This window comes from Chlorocebus sabaeus, chromosome X (genome assembly GCF_047675955.1).
Source record: "Chlorocebus sabaeus isolate Y175 chromosome X, mChlSab1.0.hap1, whole genome shotgun sequence".
Classification (NCBI taxonomy): domain Eukaryota; kingdom Metazoa; phylum Chordata; class Mammalia; order Primates; family Cercopithecidae; genus Chlorocebus; species Chlorocebus sabaeus.
Window position 1 is genome coordinate 44,583,199 of NC_132933.1, and position 17,030 is coordinate 44,600,228.

At 35.5% G+C, this 17,030-nt stretch overlaps 1 long non-coding RNA gene across 1 annotated transcript; it reads right to left on the reverse strand.

The window, feature by feature from the left end:
* Positions 1-14,321: 14,321 nt before the first annotated feature.
* Positions 14,322-17,014, reverse strand: LOC119620929 (uncharacterized). Its single transcript, XR_005237472.2, has 2 exons — positions 16,196-17,014; positions 14,322-15,598 (listed from the first exon to the last, which is right to left on the reverse strand). It is a non-coding gene; the product is annotated as an uncharacterized lncRNA (long non-coding RNA).
* Positions 17,015-17,030: the final 16 nt, after the last annotated feature.

Here is a 17,030-nt window from a genome sequence, read left to right on the forward strand (position 1 = left end):
CATACTCCAACACAATAAAAGCTACATACAACAGACCCACAGTATCGTCTTAAATGCGGAAAAATTGAAAGCCTTTCCTCTAAGATCTGGAACAAGACTAGAATGCCCACTTTCACTACTCCTATGCAACATAGCACTGGAAGTCCTAGCTAGAGCAATCAGACAAGACAAAGAAATAAAGCGCATTCAAAATGGAAAGAAAGAAGTCAAATTACTCTTGTTTGCAGATGATATGATCTCATATCTAGAAAAACCTAAAGAGTCCACCAAAAACTATTAAAACTGATAAATAAATCGAGTAAAATTGCAGGCTACAAAATCAACATACAAAAATCAGTGGCATTTCTATATTCTAACAGCAAAGAATCTGAAAAAGACATAAAAAAGTAATCCCATTTATAATAGCCACAAATAAAATAAAATACCTATAAATGAACTTAACCAAAGAAGAGAAACATCTCAACAATGTAAACTGTAAAACACTGATGTAAGAAGTTGAAGAGGACACAAAACAAATAAAAAGATATTCCATGTTCATGGATTGAAAGAATCAATATTGTTAAAATGTTTATATTACTTGAAGCAAACCACAGATTAGATGCAATCTCCATCGAAATACTAATGACATTGTTCACAAAAATAGAAAAACTATTGTAAAATTTATATGGAACCACAAAAGACCCAAAATAGCCAAAGCTATCCTGAGCAAAAAGAATGAAATGGGAGGAATCACATTATCTGACTTCAAACTATACTACAGAGTTATAGTACCAAAGGTATGGTACTGTCATAAAAACAGATATAAACCAATGAAACAGAATGGAGTACCCAGAAATAAATCCATACATCTACAGTGAACTCATTTTTGACAAAGTTGCCAAGAACACACGTTGGGGAAAGGACAATATCTTTAATAAACGGAGCTGGGGAAACTAGATATCTATATGCAGAAGAATGATACTAGACCCCTATCTCTAGCCATATACAAAAATGAAATTAAAATGGATTAGAGTTAAATCTAAGACCTCAAACTATGAAAGTACTACAAGAAAACATTGGGGAATATATCCAGGACATTCATCTGGGCAAAAATTTCTTAAGCAATACCCCACAAGTACAGGCAACCAAAGCAAAAATGGACAAACAGGATCACATCAAGTTGAAAAGCTTCTGCACAGCAAAGAAAACAATCAACAAAGTGAAAAGACAACCCACAGAATGGGAGAAAATATGTGCAAACTACCCATCTGACAAGGGATTAATAACCAGAATATATAAAAAGGGCTCAAACAACTCCATAGCAAAAAAATCAAATAATACAATTTTAAAATGGGCAAAAGATCTGAATAGACATTTCACAAAAGAAGACATACAAGTAGTAAATAGCTATGTGAGAAGATGTTCAACATCAGTGATCATCAGAGAAATGCAAATCGGAACTACAATGAAGTATTATCTCAGCCCAGTTAAAATGACTTATATCCAAAAGATAGGCAATAAGAAATGCTGGTGAGGATGTGGAGAACAGGGAACCCTTGTACACTGTTGGTGGGAATATAAATTAGTACAACCACCATGGAGATCAGTTTGGAGTTTCCTCAAAACCTAAAAATAGATCTACCATATGATACAGCAATCCCATCGTTAGGTATATACCGAAAAGAAAGGAAATCAGTCTATTGAAGAGATATCTGCACTCCTATGTTTGTGGCAGCACTATTCAAAACAGCCAAGATTTGAAAACAACCTACATGTCCTTCAACAGATGAATGGATACAAAAAATATTGTACTTATATACAATGGAGTAATATCTAGCCAAAACAAAACAAAACAAAACAAAAGGCTGGGCGCGGTGGCTCACGCCTGTAATCCCAGCACTTGGGGAGGCCGAGGCGGGCAGATCACGAGGTCAGGAGATCGAGACCATCCTGACTAACACGGTGAAACCCCGTCTCTACTAAAAATACCAAAAAATTAACTGGGCATGGTGGCGGGCGCCTGTAGTCCCAGCTACTCGGGAGTCTGAGGCTGGAGAATAGCGTGAACCTGGGAGGCGGAGCTTGCAGTTAGCCGAGAATGCACCACTGCACTCCAGCCTGGGAGACAGCCAGACTCCGTCTCAAAAAAAAAAAAAAAAAAAAAACAGAGCCTGTCATTTGCAACAACATGGATGGAACTAGAGTTCATTATGTTATATGAAATAAGCCTGACACAGAAAGACAAACTTTGCATGTTCTGACATGGGAGCTAATTTGTGGGAGCTAATAAAATTAGTTCTGTCTATCTCTATGAGCTAAAACTACTGAACTCATGGAGATAAGAGAGGAGAATCATGGTTACCAGATGCTACGAAGTGTAGTTGGGAGGCAGGTGAGTGCGGATGGTTAATGGGTACAATAATATAGTTAGCTAGAATGAATAACATATAGTATTCGATAGCACAAGGGGATGAGTACAATAATAATGTATTGTACATTTTAAAATAACTAGAAGAGTATAATTGGATTGTTTGTAACACAAATGATAAATGCTTGAGGTACTGGATACCTCATTTATCCTAATACGATCATTACACATTATATGCCTGTATCAAAATGTCTCATGTATCCCATAAATATATACACCTACATTGTGCCCACAACAAAATTTTAATAAAATAAAGCGTCAAGTTTTTTTTTTTTATTTTGTTGTTGTTGTTTGCACATGGATTTCCAATTTTTTTAGCACCATTTGTTGAAAAGATTACTCTTTCCCGATTCAATTGCCTTTACACCTTGTTTCTGGTCTCTATCTTTTGTCCGTTGATCCATATGTATGTTATTTCACAAATATCACACTGTCTTGATTACTATAAATTTATAGTGAATTTTGAATTCAGGATGTGAGCCCTCCTACTTAAATCTTTTTCAAAGTTGTTTTGGCTATTCCAATTTATTTCCTACATAAATTCTAGAAAATGACTTGTTGATATCTACAAAACATCTTGCTAAGATTTTTATTGAAAATGCATTGAATCTATGGATAAGATTAGGGAGTTTCAACATATTAAGACTACTGAGTCTTTCAATCCATGAACATAAAATACTTTTCTATTTCTTTAGGTCTTCATTTCATCAGTCTTTTGTAGTTTCCAACATACAGATCATGCACATATTTTATTAGGTTTATACGTAATATTTCACAGGATTTGGTGCCATTGTATCACAGGTTTTCGGAACCTTTGTAGCTTCTTTGGCAATTCAATATCTTTAAAAACATGGGCTTCTGAACTCATTACTTCTTCTCAGTCTCAGGAGGGAGTAAGCACATACAATGATCTTTTCTAGAGCTAGTTTTTAATCCGATCTCTGATATTTTATTTATTAGTCTCTGTGTTTCTCCTTACTCTTTCTATCTCAACCTAATGGTGGATACCAGGAGGTCATCTAAAATAAGTTTTAGTGGTAAGAAAATTCCCTTACTTTAATTTTTGCTAGATCCCATCATCAGGAAGAGAACTCTTAAATAGACCCTCCTAAAAAAATACTTGCGGCCAAAAATTTCTCTCCTTCTAATATTTTCTTATTGATTATCACAGTTTCATTTTGTAATATTAAAAGTAATTGTTTTTTTTTCATCTCTGCATGTTCTGCAAGTAAAATTAGATTGTAAACTACAAGCATAGCTTGCCTCCTTTTTGGCTATCACTGGATTGCACTGTCTCCCTTGTAAGAAAACTTAGTAGTTAAAAGCAGCACAAAGTACGAGATGCACCAACATTATGAGTTTTCAAAAACCATTTCCTCTAATACTGAAGGCTCAGTTAGCAGCATGTGGTCGGACTTGCAAGATATCCTAGGTGACTGTTACCTTTAACAAAAGTGTACCAGCTTTCTGGTATGAAAAATCTGTCCTTGCCACCTGCTGTCTAACCACTTCGTTTTCCATGATGTTCAGAGGCAATGAATTTTCTCTTCCACATGCAGAGAGAATAATTATAACTAAAATCAATGACCCTGATATTAGAGAAGATGTTGAACTATGAAATAATAGGATGCTATTTAAAAATAGGGAATAGAAAAAAAAACTTTTCAAAGATGAAAAAATATGAAAGCAGAAATGGAATACTCAATAAGAATGGAGTAAAAGACCTGGAAAATAGGACAGCAAATAAAACTCAAGGACTTCCTGTGTCTGAATAAACTGAAAGCATATTTAGAAAATAGGTGGAAAATATATAGTTGAATTAGTGCTACTAACAAAAAATTCAATAGCCAAAAAAAATATTAATTCCAAGAAGAATACAAAGTAATAGAGGAAATGGAAAATATCCTAGTATGTTACCTGGCTCACCTGTTAATTCCATTTGCATAGTCAAAACAATGTAAACAGTATATCTGCAGTGCAAAAATGAAGGGACGGGAAGGGTGCATGTGTGTGGAGTGTATATGAGTGTCTATGTATCTATGTGAAATAGAGCAAAATACTGATCTTTCATAGAGAGAAGTTAACAGATACCTAAACGTGAACAGTCACGACATAACAATATAAACACTTAGTTTAGAAATAATAAGCTAAGAATCAAAGATAAAGGCATAAGAGATGAATATGGTTGCCTCCGGAGAAGAGGAAATGGGGGAAGAGGGCTGTTGTTTTTATAATAATCTTTGTAGAGCTACATAATTTTTTAAAACATGACCCCAAATGCAGCAAAAACAACAACATAAATATAAGCCTGCCAGGATGCTACGCATAAGTGTAATTCCAAATTAAATAAGCACTAGAGCTTCCCACTCCATGTTTTCCATGGGTGTTGATCATCGGCTACTATGGAGAGCTTGATGGCCTTTTGTAACATTTTTATTAATGTCTTCTTTTAGTCCCCTCACCTAACTTTAAATGGCAAGACAGTATCTTGGCAAATGAAATGAAAAGGATAGATGAAAGCAGGTATGATCATCTTCAGAGAGGAAATAATAACCAAGGAGAACAGAGGAAACATTTCAAGGGCATTCTGAATATGAAAACTTCAAACAGTGTACCATTGGATATCCAGCTGAGAAATAACAGTAGCAGAAGACACATCAGTTTGGTTTGTTTAGCTATCAGAGACTGAATGTCTGTTTCCAAACAAAGTTTCTAGGGTAACACAATAATAATCTGAAAAAAAGATTCTCATAAAGCTACAAATCACCTTCATGCGTGTTCTGCTTCTGTGCAACAGACTCCTATAGTCCCGCTTGAACATGAAGATACCTAAAACCATCATTTAATTCATATTATGTATGATAGCATTCATCATAAAAAAGTTTGATACTATATTTGGAACTAAGTAGGACAAAACTTCCTCTGTTGCTTTCAGATGCTCCTTTTACCTATCCTTCTGCAACCTAATCTCCAGAGTTACACAGTAATTTTACAATTTTTTAAAAAAAATTTAAAATAAAATGATAATCATTAATTACCTAGTACATGAAGGTACTTAATAAATATTTGATAAAATATGGAAAACAGACCTGGGAAAGTAGTGTGGAATTTGACAAAAAAATTAAATTGGTAGTATTTTTAAAAATACCAAATACATTTCAAGATTAGGTGATAATAGGAATAATAATAGAGGAATATATGAGAATGATATAGTCATGCTGAAAATGACAAGGGCTAGGATTTATGTTCATATAGTTGTTTGTGTAAATAATATTAAAAATAACATCAAACTGTTCAAACATTCTGCTTCACTGATTACAGCTATATCAGTTCTGCCTTATCCTCTGAAACCCCCAGTGGATGCCTGAAACCATAGATAGTGCTGAACCCTCTATCTGCTGGTTTTTTTTCCTGTACATCCATACCTATGACAAAATTTAAGTTATAAATTAGAGTAAGAGATTAACAATAAGAACTCATGATAATATAGAACAATTATAACAAAATGCCAGCATCACTTATATTGCATGTTGGGGTTATTATTAAGTCAAATAAGGGTTACCTGAACACTAGCACTGCAATACCATGGCAGTCAATCTTATCACCCAGATGGTTACTAAGTGACTAACAGGTGGGTAGAATAGGCACTGTGGATATGCTGGACAAAGGAAGGATTCATGTACTGGAATGGATGGAGTGGGATGGCACAAGATTTTAACATGCTACTCAGAGTGGTGTGAAATGTATAACTTATAAATTATTTATTTCTGGAATTTTTCATTTGATAATTTCTGATTGTGGTTGACCACAGGTAACTGAAACTACAGAAAGCAAAACTACATATAAGAGGGGACTACTATACAAAATCACATGTATGTACACAAAAAGATGGGGAAAATGAAGTTACATAGAGTTTAATGTTCAATGGGTTCTATTTTCTGTAAAAATGTTTAAGTGCATAAGAGCTCCACTAAATCTCTTCATGCCAAACACCTAGGAGTTAGCTTTGATTCACTCCTGTCCCTCACAATCTAAATCCAATCCTGTTGCAAGTTCTGTAGACCTTACCTTCCAGATACATCCCAAGTTTGTGCAATTATCTCTACCTCCACTACTAACACCATTGTCTAAGCCATCTTTATCTAGAGCACTAAAATATTCTTCAAGTTGATCTCTCAGCTTCCACTTTTGGCCACCTACAGTTCAAGTGGCAGCCAGAGTCCCCTTTTAAAACATAATCCAGGTAATCTCATTCTCCTGCTACAATCTCTCCAGAAGCTACCTATTGCACTTTGAATAAACTCCAGCCTCTTTACGCGTCCCATAAACCCCTCCCTGATGTGGCCCCTGTATCTCTGATTATACTATGTTAAAGTAAACTGGTCTTCTTTTTGTTCCTCCAACATTCCAAGCTCATGAAGGCTTTTATACCTTTGCACTTTCTGTTCCTCTGCCTGGAATTCTTCTTCTGATCTTTGCATGGCTAGTTTCTTCTTGGCATTTGGGTCTCAGAACAATGTCTTCTCCTTTGGAAGAGACCTTCCCTGAATACCCAATATAGTCAAATTATCCATCATGTCACCCAGTTCCATTTTAATCACAGCATTTGTCACCACTTGATATTTTCTTATTTGTTTATGTATTTGGCTACCCCCTTACTGGAATATAAACTAAACTCCATAAGAGAATAAAGACTTTATCTGTCTTATTCATTGCTATATCTGCAGTACCTTAAACACTAACTGGAACATATCTGAACTGCAATAAATGTTTTTGAATAAATGAATGGAAGAAAAAAGGGATGAAAACAAAATTGTAGTTTATTTTAAGATGTTCCATTGTTACATTTTTTGTTCTGAAAGCACAGTGAAACATTCTCTGTGGAAATGATTCAAAATAAGAAACAAACTGAACATACAGAAACCAGAGAGTATATATCTGTCCTCTTCCTCCCTGTCTCAGAAACATTAGAAACCACTGGGCCCTAACCTCTCATTTTTTAAAGAGTAAACTGGGATTAAATGGCCTACTTAAGATCACACAGCTAATACGTGGCAGAAAAGGGACTAGAACCCATCTCCTTTGAGTTCCAGTAGAGTGCTTTTTCCATACCTTTCTTGTTACTAAAGATCAATATTGTGGTCATTATCAAATACTGGTTCCATTATGGCATAACAAAGGTCAAATGGCAGTCCAACTAGTTAGCGAGGAGACATGAAGGGTTAAAGAAAGTTTTATTAATACTTACGAGTAGGTGGTATGCTATGGGGATGTACTTGAAATTGTAAAACAAAGATAAATCATACATGTACAATTCTTATGAAAGAGGAACACTTAGCCAAAGCTGAATAAAGATCTCTAGAAATTAGAACCTGTATTTAGCAATACAGTTGCTAAAAATAATTTGTAACACTGTAAACTATGACAATGATTAAATTTTAACATACGAGACTTGCAATTCAAAGAAAGATTATAGAGAGGAAATCAGTTCGTACTTCGAGTAACAGAAATATATTTCTCAAATATTATGTCATGCTATTATTTTAGTCATAAGCCTAGAGTTCTAGTAAATTCAGTGAGTTTTAGTTTGTTTTGTTTAAATTTAGGGTAGGTAAGAATACCAAATTGAACTGAATTCAACTTAAATTAATGTCTGTAGAATGAATAACATTTCAAGATTCCAAATCACACCTGCTTTCAAATTCATAGTTAAATCATTTTAATTGTACAAACACCCTAAAAACTTACAATTAATGGCTATTACTGCCTCCAGATGGTATACATTACAAAACAAGAGGCTGTTATATCTATCTTCTAGCATATTCTTTCGGGTATAAAATGGATGAGACAAAGGAGTCACAAGCTGTCAGAATGTGACATGTATGCATTTGCAAATCAAGCAAAAGTATTAGGTGACTAACCAGAGTTATGCCACGCAGGGAGCATGAAAGCCAGACAACAGATTGTCCCTATCCTCAAGAAATATATAATCTTGTTGATGAGAAAAAATTACACTAAAACCGCAATTATATTGTACACACATATACACAGACAAAATCAGAAAACGAATAAGCTTCAAGAAAAAAAGCTTCCTGGATAAATATCAACTTGTACAATTAGATACTTTGAATAAGATTTCTCCGTTTACACGTCTCACTTTTTGCAGTACTCTCAGCTTTGATTCTGTAACACCTTGAAGATTCCAGGGGAGTGCTGAACCATGTGACAAAAGTCTTCAGGTAGACCTTAATCTTTCAAGAAATCTTTTTAGGTAGACAAAGCACTTTGCTTCGTTTGGTTTTTTATTTTTTTAATACTGAAAGCACCAATTTTATTTTCCAAGGGACACTTCCTTTCAGACGCAAATGTCAACCATTTCTTAAACAATGTATTCAAATGTTAACATTATTCCTTTCCAAATGCTATTTAGGAAAAAGAAAAAAATGATTTACTTGTTTCTTAATTTTGAATCAGTGTGAAGTATTAATATGCTTCCCTCTTTGGACCAGATTTTGCCTTAAGGTTTCTAGTTTGTTTTATGTTGCAAAATATATCATACATTCAGAAAAGTACATAAGTACATATATGCAGTTTAAATAATAACTATAAACTGAATGTCCAAGTAACTATGACTCCGGTTAAGGAATACAATCCTAGGTATTTTTAATGCAGTCACAGAAGGAAGAGAGCAGTTCACTATGAGAGTCTAAATTTCCTTGTTCCATCTTCACAAATGAAAGTTTTCCCTCCTTATTTCTCTTTTGATTTCTTAGTCTCAAATCTCAAATCCTGAAAAAAATAAGCACTAATATTTTGCCTCCTAACTCCTGAACTCAAATCATATTCTTTATATAATAATTCATGGTGCTCCGTGATAATGAATTTAAGAAGAAGAAACAACATATAATTAATGAATAAAACATTTTAAACTTATGCTGCTGCTATTTTTATAATTATAATTTAATGTCCTGTATTGCTGTCTTTTTAGATAAACCTTATGTGAAAAATTTTGACAAAGAGGGATGATTAACAAGCCTAAAGAAAATGTATTCTCTAACATGACTCTCAACTGCAGTGGCCCTAAATACTGAAAAGTGTATTGAATCACTGATATTTCACCTTCTGCAAAAAATAATACATTGTCCTCTGAGCTCATCACCTTATGTAGTATTTTGCATTCAGGTAAAATCTTTCATTCAACAAGTAGTTACTGAGTTCGATGCAGTAGTAGACACCATGAAAGGGCAAACAAAAGTAGAAAAATGCAATCCTTGCCCTCAGGAGGGCTTACAAAACATTGGGGAGGATAAAGCATCCACTCAGGAGGCAAATGAAAAGTACTTACAATTCATAAACAATCATCTGACAGTAAAATAAAGACTGAATACAGAAACTCAGGAAACTTAAAATGGTTGTATTTCAAAAGCAGTTTGTAAAATGATTGCTTCAAACTTAAGAACACATTTTACCAACAGAAACATTTTGAATAAATGCCGATTGAATTTATATATTTGCCAAAAGAAACTCATTTAACTCACAATATATGAAAATTCTGTCTGCATGTTTGCTATGAAAATACAATAAAAAGAAAAAGTGTTGCAATACTAACAATTAGACAAACATTGGAAAATAAAAATGATTTCAAACAAGGCTTATAAATCTGGACATATTTTGAATGCTGATGATTGAGAAAGAGCACGTTTAATTAAAGCAGATAGATGAAGATTTCTGTACAGATTCTTAAGGGGATCCTCTGCAAAAGCACTTGTGATCCTTGAGGTATCTCTATTTCAATTTTTTTTTTCATTTCCATTCACTCCTTCAACATATATTTATTGAGAGTAGTATCTAGCATGTGTCAGGCACTGTTCTTGGCACTGGGAATACAAGGTAAGTATACATGGAGAATATATGGGAATACAGGGAGTTTATATTCTAGTGGAACAAATGAGAAAGAAAAAAAAATGGTGTCAGGAACTGCTAAGTGCTTTTCCTTAATGGAGGTTTATCATTACCATTACCCTAAGACCAATATTAAGTTTATACTTATAACCTTACATGATCAAGGTTAAAATTTCTCTTTGTTCCTAAATGGAACTAAAGACAGGAGAGGGAAATCTATGGGTACAGACATTTCTTGCGGTTTCTGACAACCACTGCAAGATGGGAAAGAAATATGTGTGAGAAAAAGATTTGCTGACCTGTGATAGATGAGGAAAACAATGGGCATGATATTTTTGAAGGGGAAGAGATATTAAGTTGGGCAAAAGTCACCAAGTCTTGCCATCAGTCATGGAGAGCTTTGGCATGCTTGCAAGTGATTTGGAGGAGGAGGTAGTCTGCATTGACGTTTGAGACCAGTCTTGAACATCGTTGTTCTTCTCTTTCCCTTCTCCTTTGTCCCTCTCTTCTCCTTTGTCCCTCCCTCCTTTCCTTCTTCCTTCTTTCCTTTCCTTCCTTTAATCCCCTTTCCTTCCCTTCCCACTTCCCTCCCTCCCACTCTTCTTCTCTCCTTCCTTCCTTCCTTGAAGCAAACATGTACTGATAATTGCCAGACTGTTATACCAAGCATTAATTCCTGGTCCTCGAGGAGCATATAGCCTAGAATCGTGTTCTCAACTCTGGGATTAGTTATAACCAGGCGTGGTAATTTTAACTATTTAACAACCTGTGTAGCACAAGCCAACCAATGAGAATGTATGTCAGTCAAAATTTGAGTGTGGAATCCTGGAAGCCCCTTAATGTGCCAGTAGTTAACCTTGTAGTTGCTGGATAGTGGAGAGGTAGAAGGTCCTAACGGAGGTGCCCTAGTAGCCAGGACAATGGGTGGGCAAGACTACTCAGCAGGGAGTAGTTTCAGGGCAGTAGCTATTTACTAAGTGGTAGAAAAGTATTCGTTATTTTACCAATGACTATCATTTAACAATGATATGCCTGTATGGATGAATACCAACTAAATCCTTAGCTCCACCTACATCCAGTGCTTAAAGAGATTGTCTGTGGGATTATGTGATGGAGGAAACCTTTTTCTGGGTCTTGATCTTAGTCTTGAGAAAGATGATTGGCATCAATTGGTGATGAGGAAAAAGAGGGAAACAGCTTAAATAAAGGTGGAAATTGATAAATCATATACAGCATGCCATTAAGAAACCAACCTATATGGAGGTGTGAGCAGCAAGAATGTATTGTAGTAGAATGGGAGGCAAATTTGGAAGAAAAGATTGTATACAGCAAGAGAGAAAAAGAGGTTGGTTGTGGTGTCAGTGGAGAACAGCGAAACATACTAGGGTTCGTTATTTATTTCTGATATAGCAGAAAAAGGGGGAGGGGGCTTCTGTATGTCCTTGAGCAGGGAGTTGTATGATGAAAGGAACATATGAAAGGAAATATTCTGCTGGCTATATGAAAAAGAGACTGAAGAATGCTAAAGCCAGTTTAAGAAGTTACTTTGGCAATTCTGGTAGAGTTAATTATGGCATGGACAAGGATGGTGACTATGAAAGTGAAACAAAGGGTTCAATCTGACAGACATGGCAGGACCATGTGAGGAGTGGAGAGAGGGGAATCAACAAGAAACATAATATATATTATCCTAAATATGACAGCTGGCTTTCTAAATATCCAAAGAAAAATATAAGTCTATGATACTAACTCCTTTAAAATAATATATTTAACTATGCAATTATCCTATTTAATTTAAAAAATAAAGATTCTAACTTTTGAAGACAAGGCAGTATGAATTGATAGGCTTTTCACACTAAGAAAAATGCTGCTATATGATATTAATAAGGAAGAACATAGTATTAAGCTAAATTTTCTATTGTTGATTTATATTAGCATAGAGAACATATATGATGTTAAATCATTGAAATTTATGTGAAACCTAGCAGACTTCATTGTTCTGGTGTTTATCTTACTTAGTAAAAGTTATTTCCAAATGAAATTTTTATCTTTTGAAGATGGGAAGAAATGCTTGATTTTTAACTAAGTTAATTTTAAGTTGACTCTTAAGATAACAGGAAAGCTTTAGGAGCCTAATTAAACCACGTATTTGCTCTAATTACTTTCGCTGGAGACTGCTAGGAAACAAAGGCAGCAAACAGACCTGTTCTGTGTGCAGCAGTCAGGCATTTGATGCTTGTTTTCTCCAGCAGAGGTTTTGAGGAGCACAGAAGTAAAGAAGCTGAGAAGCAAAGCCATCATCTGCAAACAGTGGCTGCAGCCACAAATCACAGGGCAGCCCTTATTCCTCATAGTGTAGAAAGCATCTTTCACTCTACGTGATTTATGTCCCAACACAGAGAAGCAATCGTCATCACTAACATGATTTTTTAATATCAAGGGTAGCACCACATTTTTATCAACATAATTGGACGTTAGCTCATGAAGCTTATAGAGTTAACACTTACAAGATAATTTATACATGGGGCAAGAATAATAGTTCTTTTATACTGGTTACTTTTCCTCTTAGGTTTTATTCTCTTCAATAATGTAATCCATATTTAATACAACAGCTTAATTTTTAAACTAAATAAATCCACACTTCAATTACCCATTTTTAGTACAAGTTGAGTTTAGAACATTCATGATCATGTATGTAAGAAAAGAAGCAGATGAATTTTTTGTTATCACTGACAAGTCAATTCAAACAACTGCTTTCTTAAAACAGGATTCACAGGAAATTCCTTTTAAAAGCACACATCATTAAAGGCATATATTTCTTCATTAGTTGGAATCGGTGTTAAAGATATTGTGGCTATTTATCCATTTACATTAGTTTATAGGCGTAAAATGCCAGTTACAATGCTTCTGTTTTTTATCCCTTGAGTTGAATTGGCAAACTGAAACAAGAGCTATTTTTTAAGTCTTATTATTTATTATCTGTTGTTTTAAAAATCTGTATTTCAGACTCTTTGTGCAGATTCCAAACTTTACAGTTGTAATAAATGAATATGCAAGGCAACTTTAGCCTTCTGGGATAAACTGTCCTACAATAAAAACAAAAACCAAAATAAATAAATAAATAAATAAGAGACAGGAATCTATAACCAAAAGAGGCTAGAGCATTAAAGCCACCATCTGGTGAGTTCAAGCCAAATAAAAATTCTCTATATTTTGCCTAAACCATCTAGATATCTGTTTTACTTTGCCTATGAGAATCTGACCTAAACTAAATGACTATTCTATATCATTAAGTTGTCCAGGAAAATGAAAATTTAAATATATGTCCGACAAGCTCTAGCATCTGGTACAATTCAGTAATGCTGGTCTGCTCTACAGAGCTTCAGTGTTGAGATAACATTAGGACTGAGAAGGCTTGGTTGACCTATAGGAAGAAAATAATGTTCTAGTCAGACATTCTCCCTGTTTACAAGTACTCATGCTTGCCAGATTATCTTCCACTGTAGGAAATATACAAGTAAAATTCCTCTGTGAAGCATCTCACTATAGCTCTAATTCCACTTTGCTGCAGCCAAATAATATACCCTTGGTACAAAATGATCAGCACTGTTCATCTTTCACTGTAATAGTTTAGAAATTATTTTCACACTTCTTTTTTTTTAACACATTGATTAATGCTAGATATTTCCCCTTAAAATAGAAAATGTCTCATAAAGTATTATTTCAGAGTGATAAATAAAATTTAACTAGTTTAGATGCTCTCTTATAATTTGTTGACCAGAAGAAACATTTCTCCTTTTAAAAGAGCATATAAGCTGAAATATATGAGATCTTTTAAAAGAAGTTTAAAAGTGACCATGGTGACATTTGTATCAACAGCTCCCTTTCAAACTGTGCTACAAACCACATTGTGCCAAATTTACATATCTTTCAAAACAGAAGAGAATCAGGTTAAATGTGATTTTTAAAGTCAACAGAGTAGGAAAAAAAAAACTTGCAACAAATACCACAGAGTTTTAATGTATTTATTATGTAAACAAGTTAAACATAAGAAGAAAATACTAAGAATACAATAGACAACACAAAGGACACATTATAGGAAATAATACAATGTCAGTAAATATATATAAATGTTTCATCTCACTAGTAAAAAAAAAAAAAAAAAATGCACATTGAAAGAATAGCGCAGGCCGGGCGTGGTGGCTCAGGCCTGTAATCCCAGCACTTTGGGAGGCTGAGGCAGGTGGATCACGAGGTCAGGAGTTCGAGACCAGTCTGGCCAACATGGTGAAAACCCTTCACTACTAAAAATACAAAAAGTAGCTGAGCATAGTGGCGGGCACCTGTAATCCCAGCTACTTGGGAGGCTGAGGCAGGAGAATTGCTTGAACCCAGGAGGCCGAAGTTGCAGTGAGCTGAGATCACGCCATTGCACTTCAGCCTGGGTGATAGGATAAGACTCCATCTCAAAAAAAAAAAAAAAAAAAAGAATAGTGGAATACCATTTCACCCAGCTTATCTCTGATTTTTTAAAAATAAGAATGTCCAAAGTGACAATCAGTCTGGTGACAGTGTAAACTAATATAATATTTTTGAAAAATAATGTATTAAATATTCATATCTTTTAGCCTACTAATTCCAGTGCTCGGTTTTTACCCAATGGGAATTTTAAAAGGCTGTAGATACAAGATATTCATTGACACGTTATTTATAATACTGAAATAAATGAAAACAAATGCCCCAAAGTAGATGATTAATTACATTAATATACATTAATTGTGTTGGATAATATGTTGCTTTTAAATGATATTTAGGCTGATGCATAATAATATGGGAAAATATTGTATAATGTTAAGTGAAAAGAACAGGATGCAAAATTATATGAATTGTAAGCCTACTGCTCTTTGTAAAAACTCTATATGTACAGGAAAAAGGACACGAGGATTAAAAAATCTCCAGTATTTTCCCATTTGTTTTGATATTCATTTTGATATTTTCAATGTCATGTTATTACTCAAAGCACTTTCAAATGTGTTGCCTTATTTGTCACATTTCTCTTTAAAAAAAAAGAGAAGAACCTTGTGCTTGGAAAGACTTATAAAATATCCTAATGACTATCAAACAAAATCCCAAATGAGAGCATTTGTTATCATTTTGGTTATAAGTGCAGGGAATCTTGTATGTATGTGACTACGCAGCTGAAATATGTAACAGTCACAGACAGGGCTCTCAGCATCCACTCTGGTTCTGCCTCTAGCTCCCTTCCGAAACCACGGCTGCTTCCGGCACCTGTGAATATATTGCACTTATAAACCATTCGCAGCAGAGGGAATGTTATTGAATGTTTGTGATATCTGGGGGACAACCAAAACCAATTTTTCTTTCTCTTAAATTATAGCATCAAAAAGGAGCCATTTATTCAAATACGTGTGTTCTGTTTCTAACAGAGAGCAAATTCTTAAGAGGGCAGAGATACGGTTTATTTTTATGATATACGCATTGCCTAGTTTACTGTGGGATTTTATAAATAGTACCCTTTGCCGTATCAACCCTAGAGCAAGGGTGAACTGTCATTCCATTCTTTCAGAGAGAAATGCTGTTATTTCCTCCTGTCCCTCCATTCCTCTTTGCAAACGTGGTCACTCCTTTGATAATTCACGACCCATCTCCACCATTAAGAGTCTGAAATCCTAGTCAAGGAATAACTGGGGTGGTGGGGGAGAGAGGGAGAGGAGTCTAAAATCCTAGTCAAGAAATAACTGGGGTGGTGAGGGAGAGAGGGAGAGGGAGGGGGGAGAGAGAGAGAGAGAGACAGACAGACAGAGAGAGAGAGAGACAGAGAGAGCGAGCCAGAGAGAGAGAGAGACTTCAGGAGGTTGCACTTACACTCTGGCAGTTTTTCCAGAAATTAGGGAGGCAGCAGTTCTTACTTTTGTGATGTCAACTTGTAGACTGAAATGCATCAAAGCTCCTCACCTTCTTCTTGTTGACGCGAGGGATGTGAAATGCGCTCTAGAATATGCATTCAGCGTGGTCCTTTGTTCTAGGTATGAGCTTTTCTTTTTCTAAAGTTTTTCGGTCTCGCTCAAGGAAAGGAAAGCAATATTTTGAGATTCTTTTAAAGGCACCTTCCAAAGCATTTCCCACAGAAAAATACCTCACAGCCCAACACTGGTTATTTCAGTAAGAATCGAGTCCCATCTTTTCCAATATGGCTGTATACATTGCAGGCCCCCAAATTTGTGCTTTCGTAGTCATCGTTAATCAAATAGGCAGAAACACTGTATTTAGGGAACCTGTGTTTCGTGGGCTAGAAGTGCATTCTGATTAATAAAGATCATGTTCATTTTGAATTCATCGTGGTTATTCGTGTGCCTTAGAGTCGCGGGCTTCGTCAGGGGTGGAGCGGGCTCGGGAGTGCCTGCAGCGCGGTAGGAAGCGGGTCCGAGCGCCCCGGTCATCAACCCGCTTTCAAGGGGTGCCGACACTTTTTCCCAAGAAGCTCGACCAGCCGCCGTGAGCGACTGGAAAGAATAAACCAGACTGTGACAGGAACAGAGAATTTATGTGATTGACAGGGAATACCAGGGCACCCGACTCCGTCCCGGGTCACCACGGCTCTGGGATTTGCACGAGTTTACCACCACCATTAACAGCTATTTGCGTAAGATTGTTTACCGCCTGAGAGCGCCACAAGCCGACAGCGAAGCCACTTTGGGAC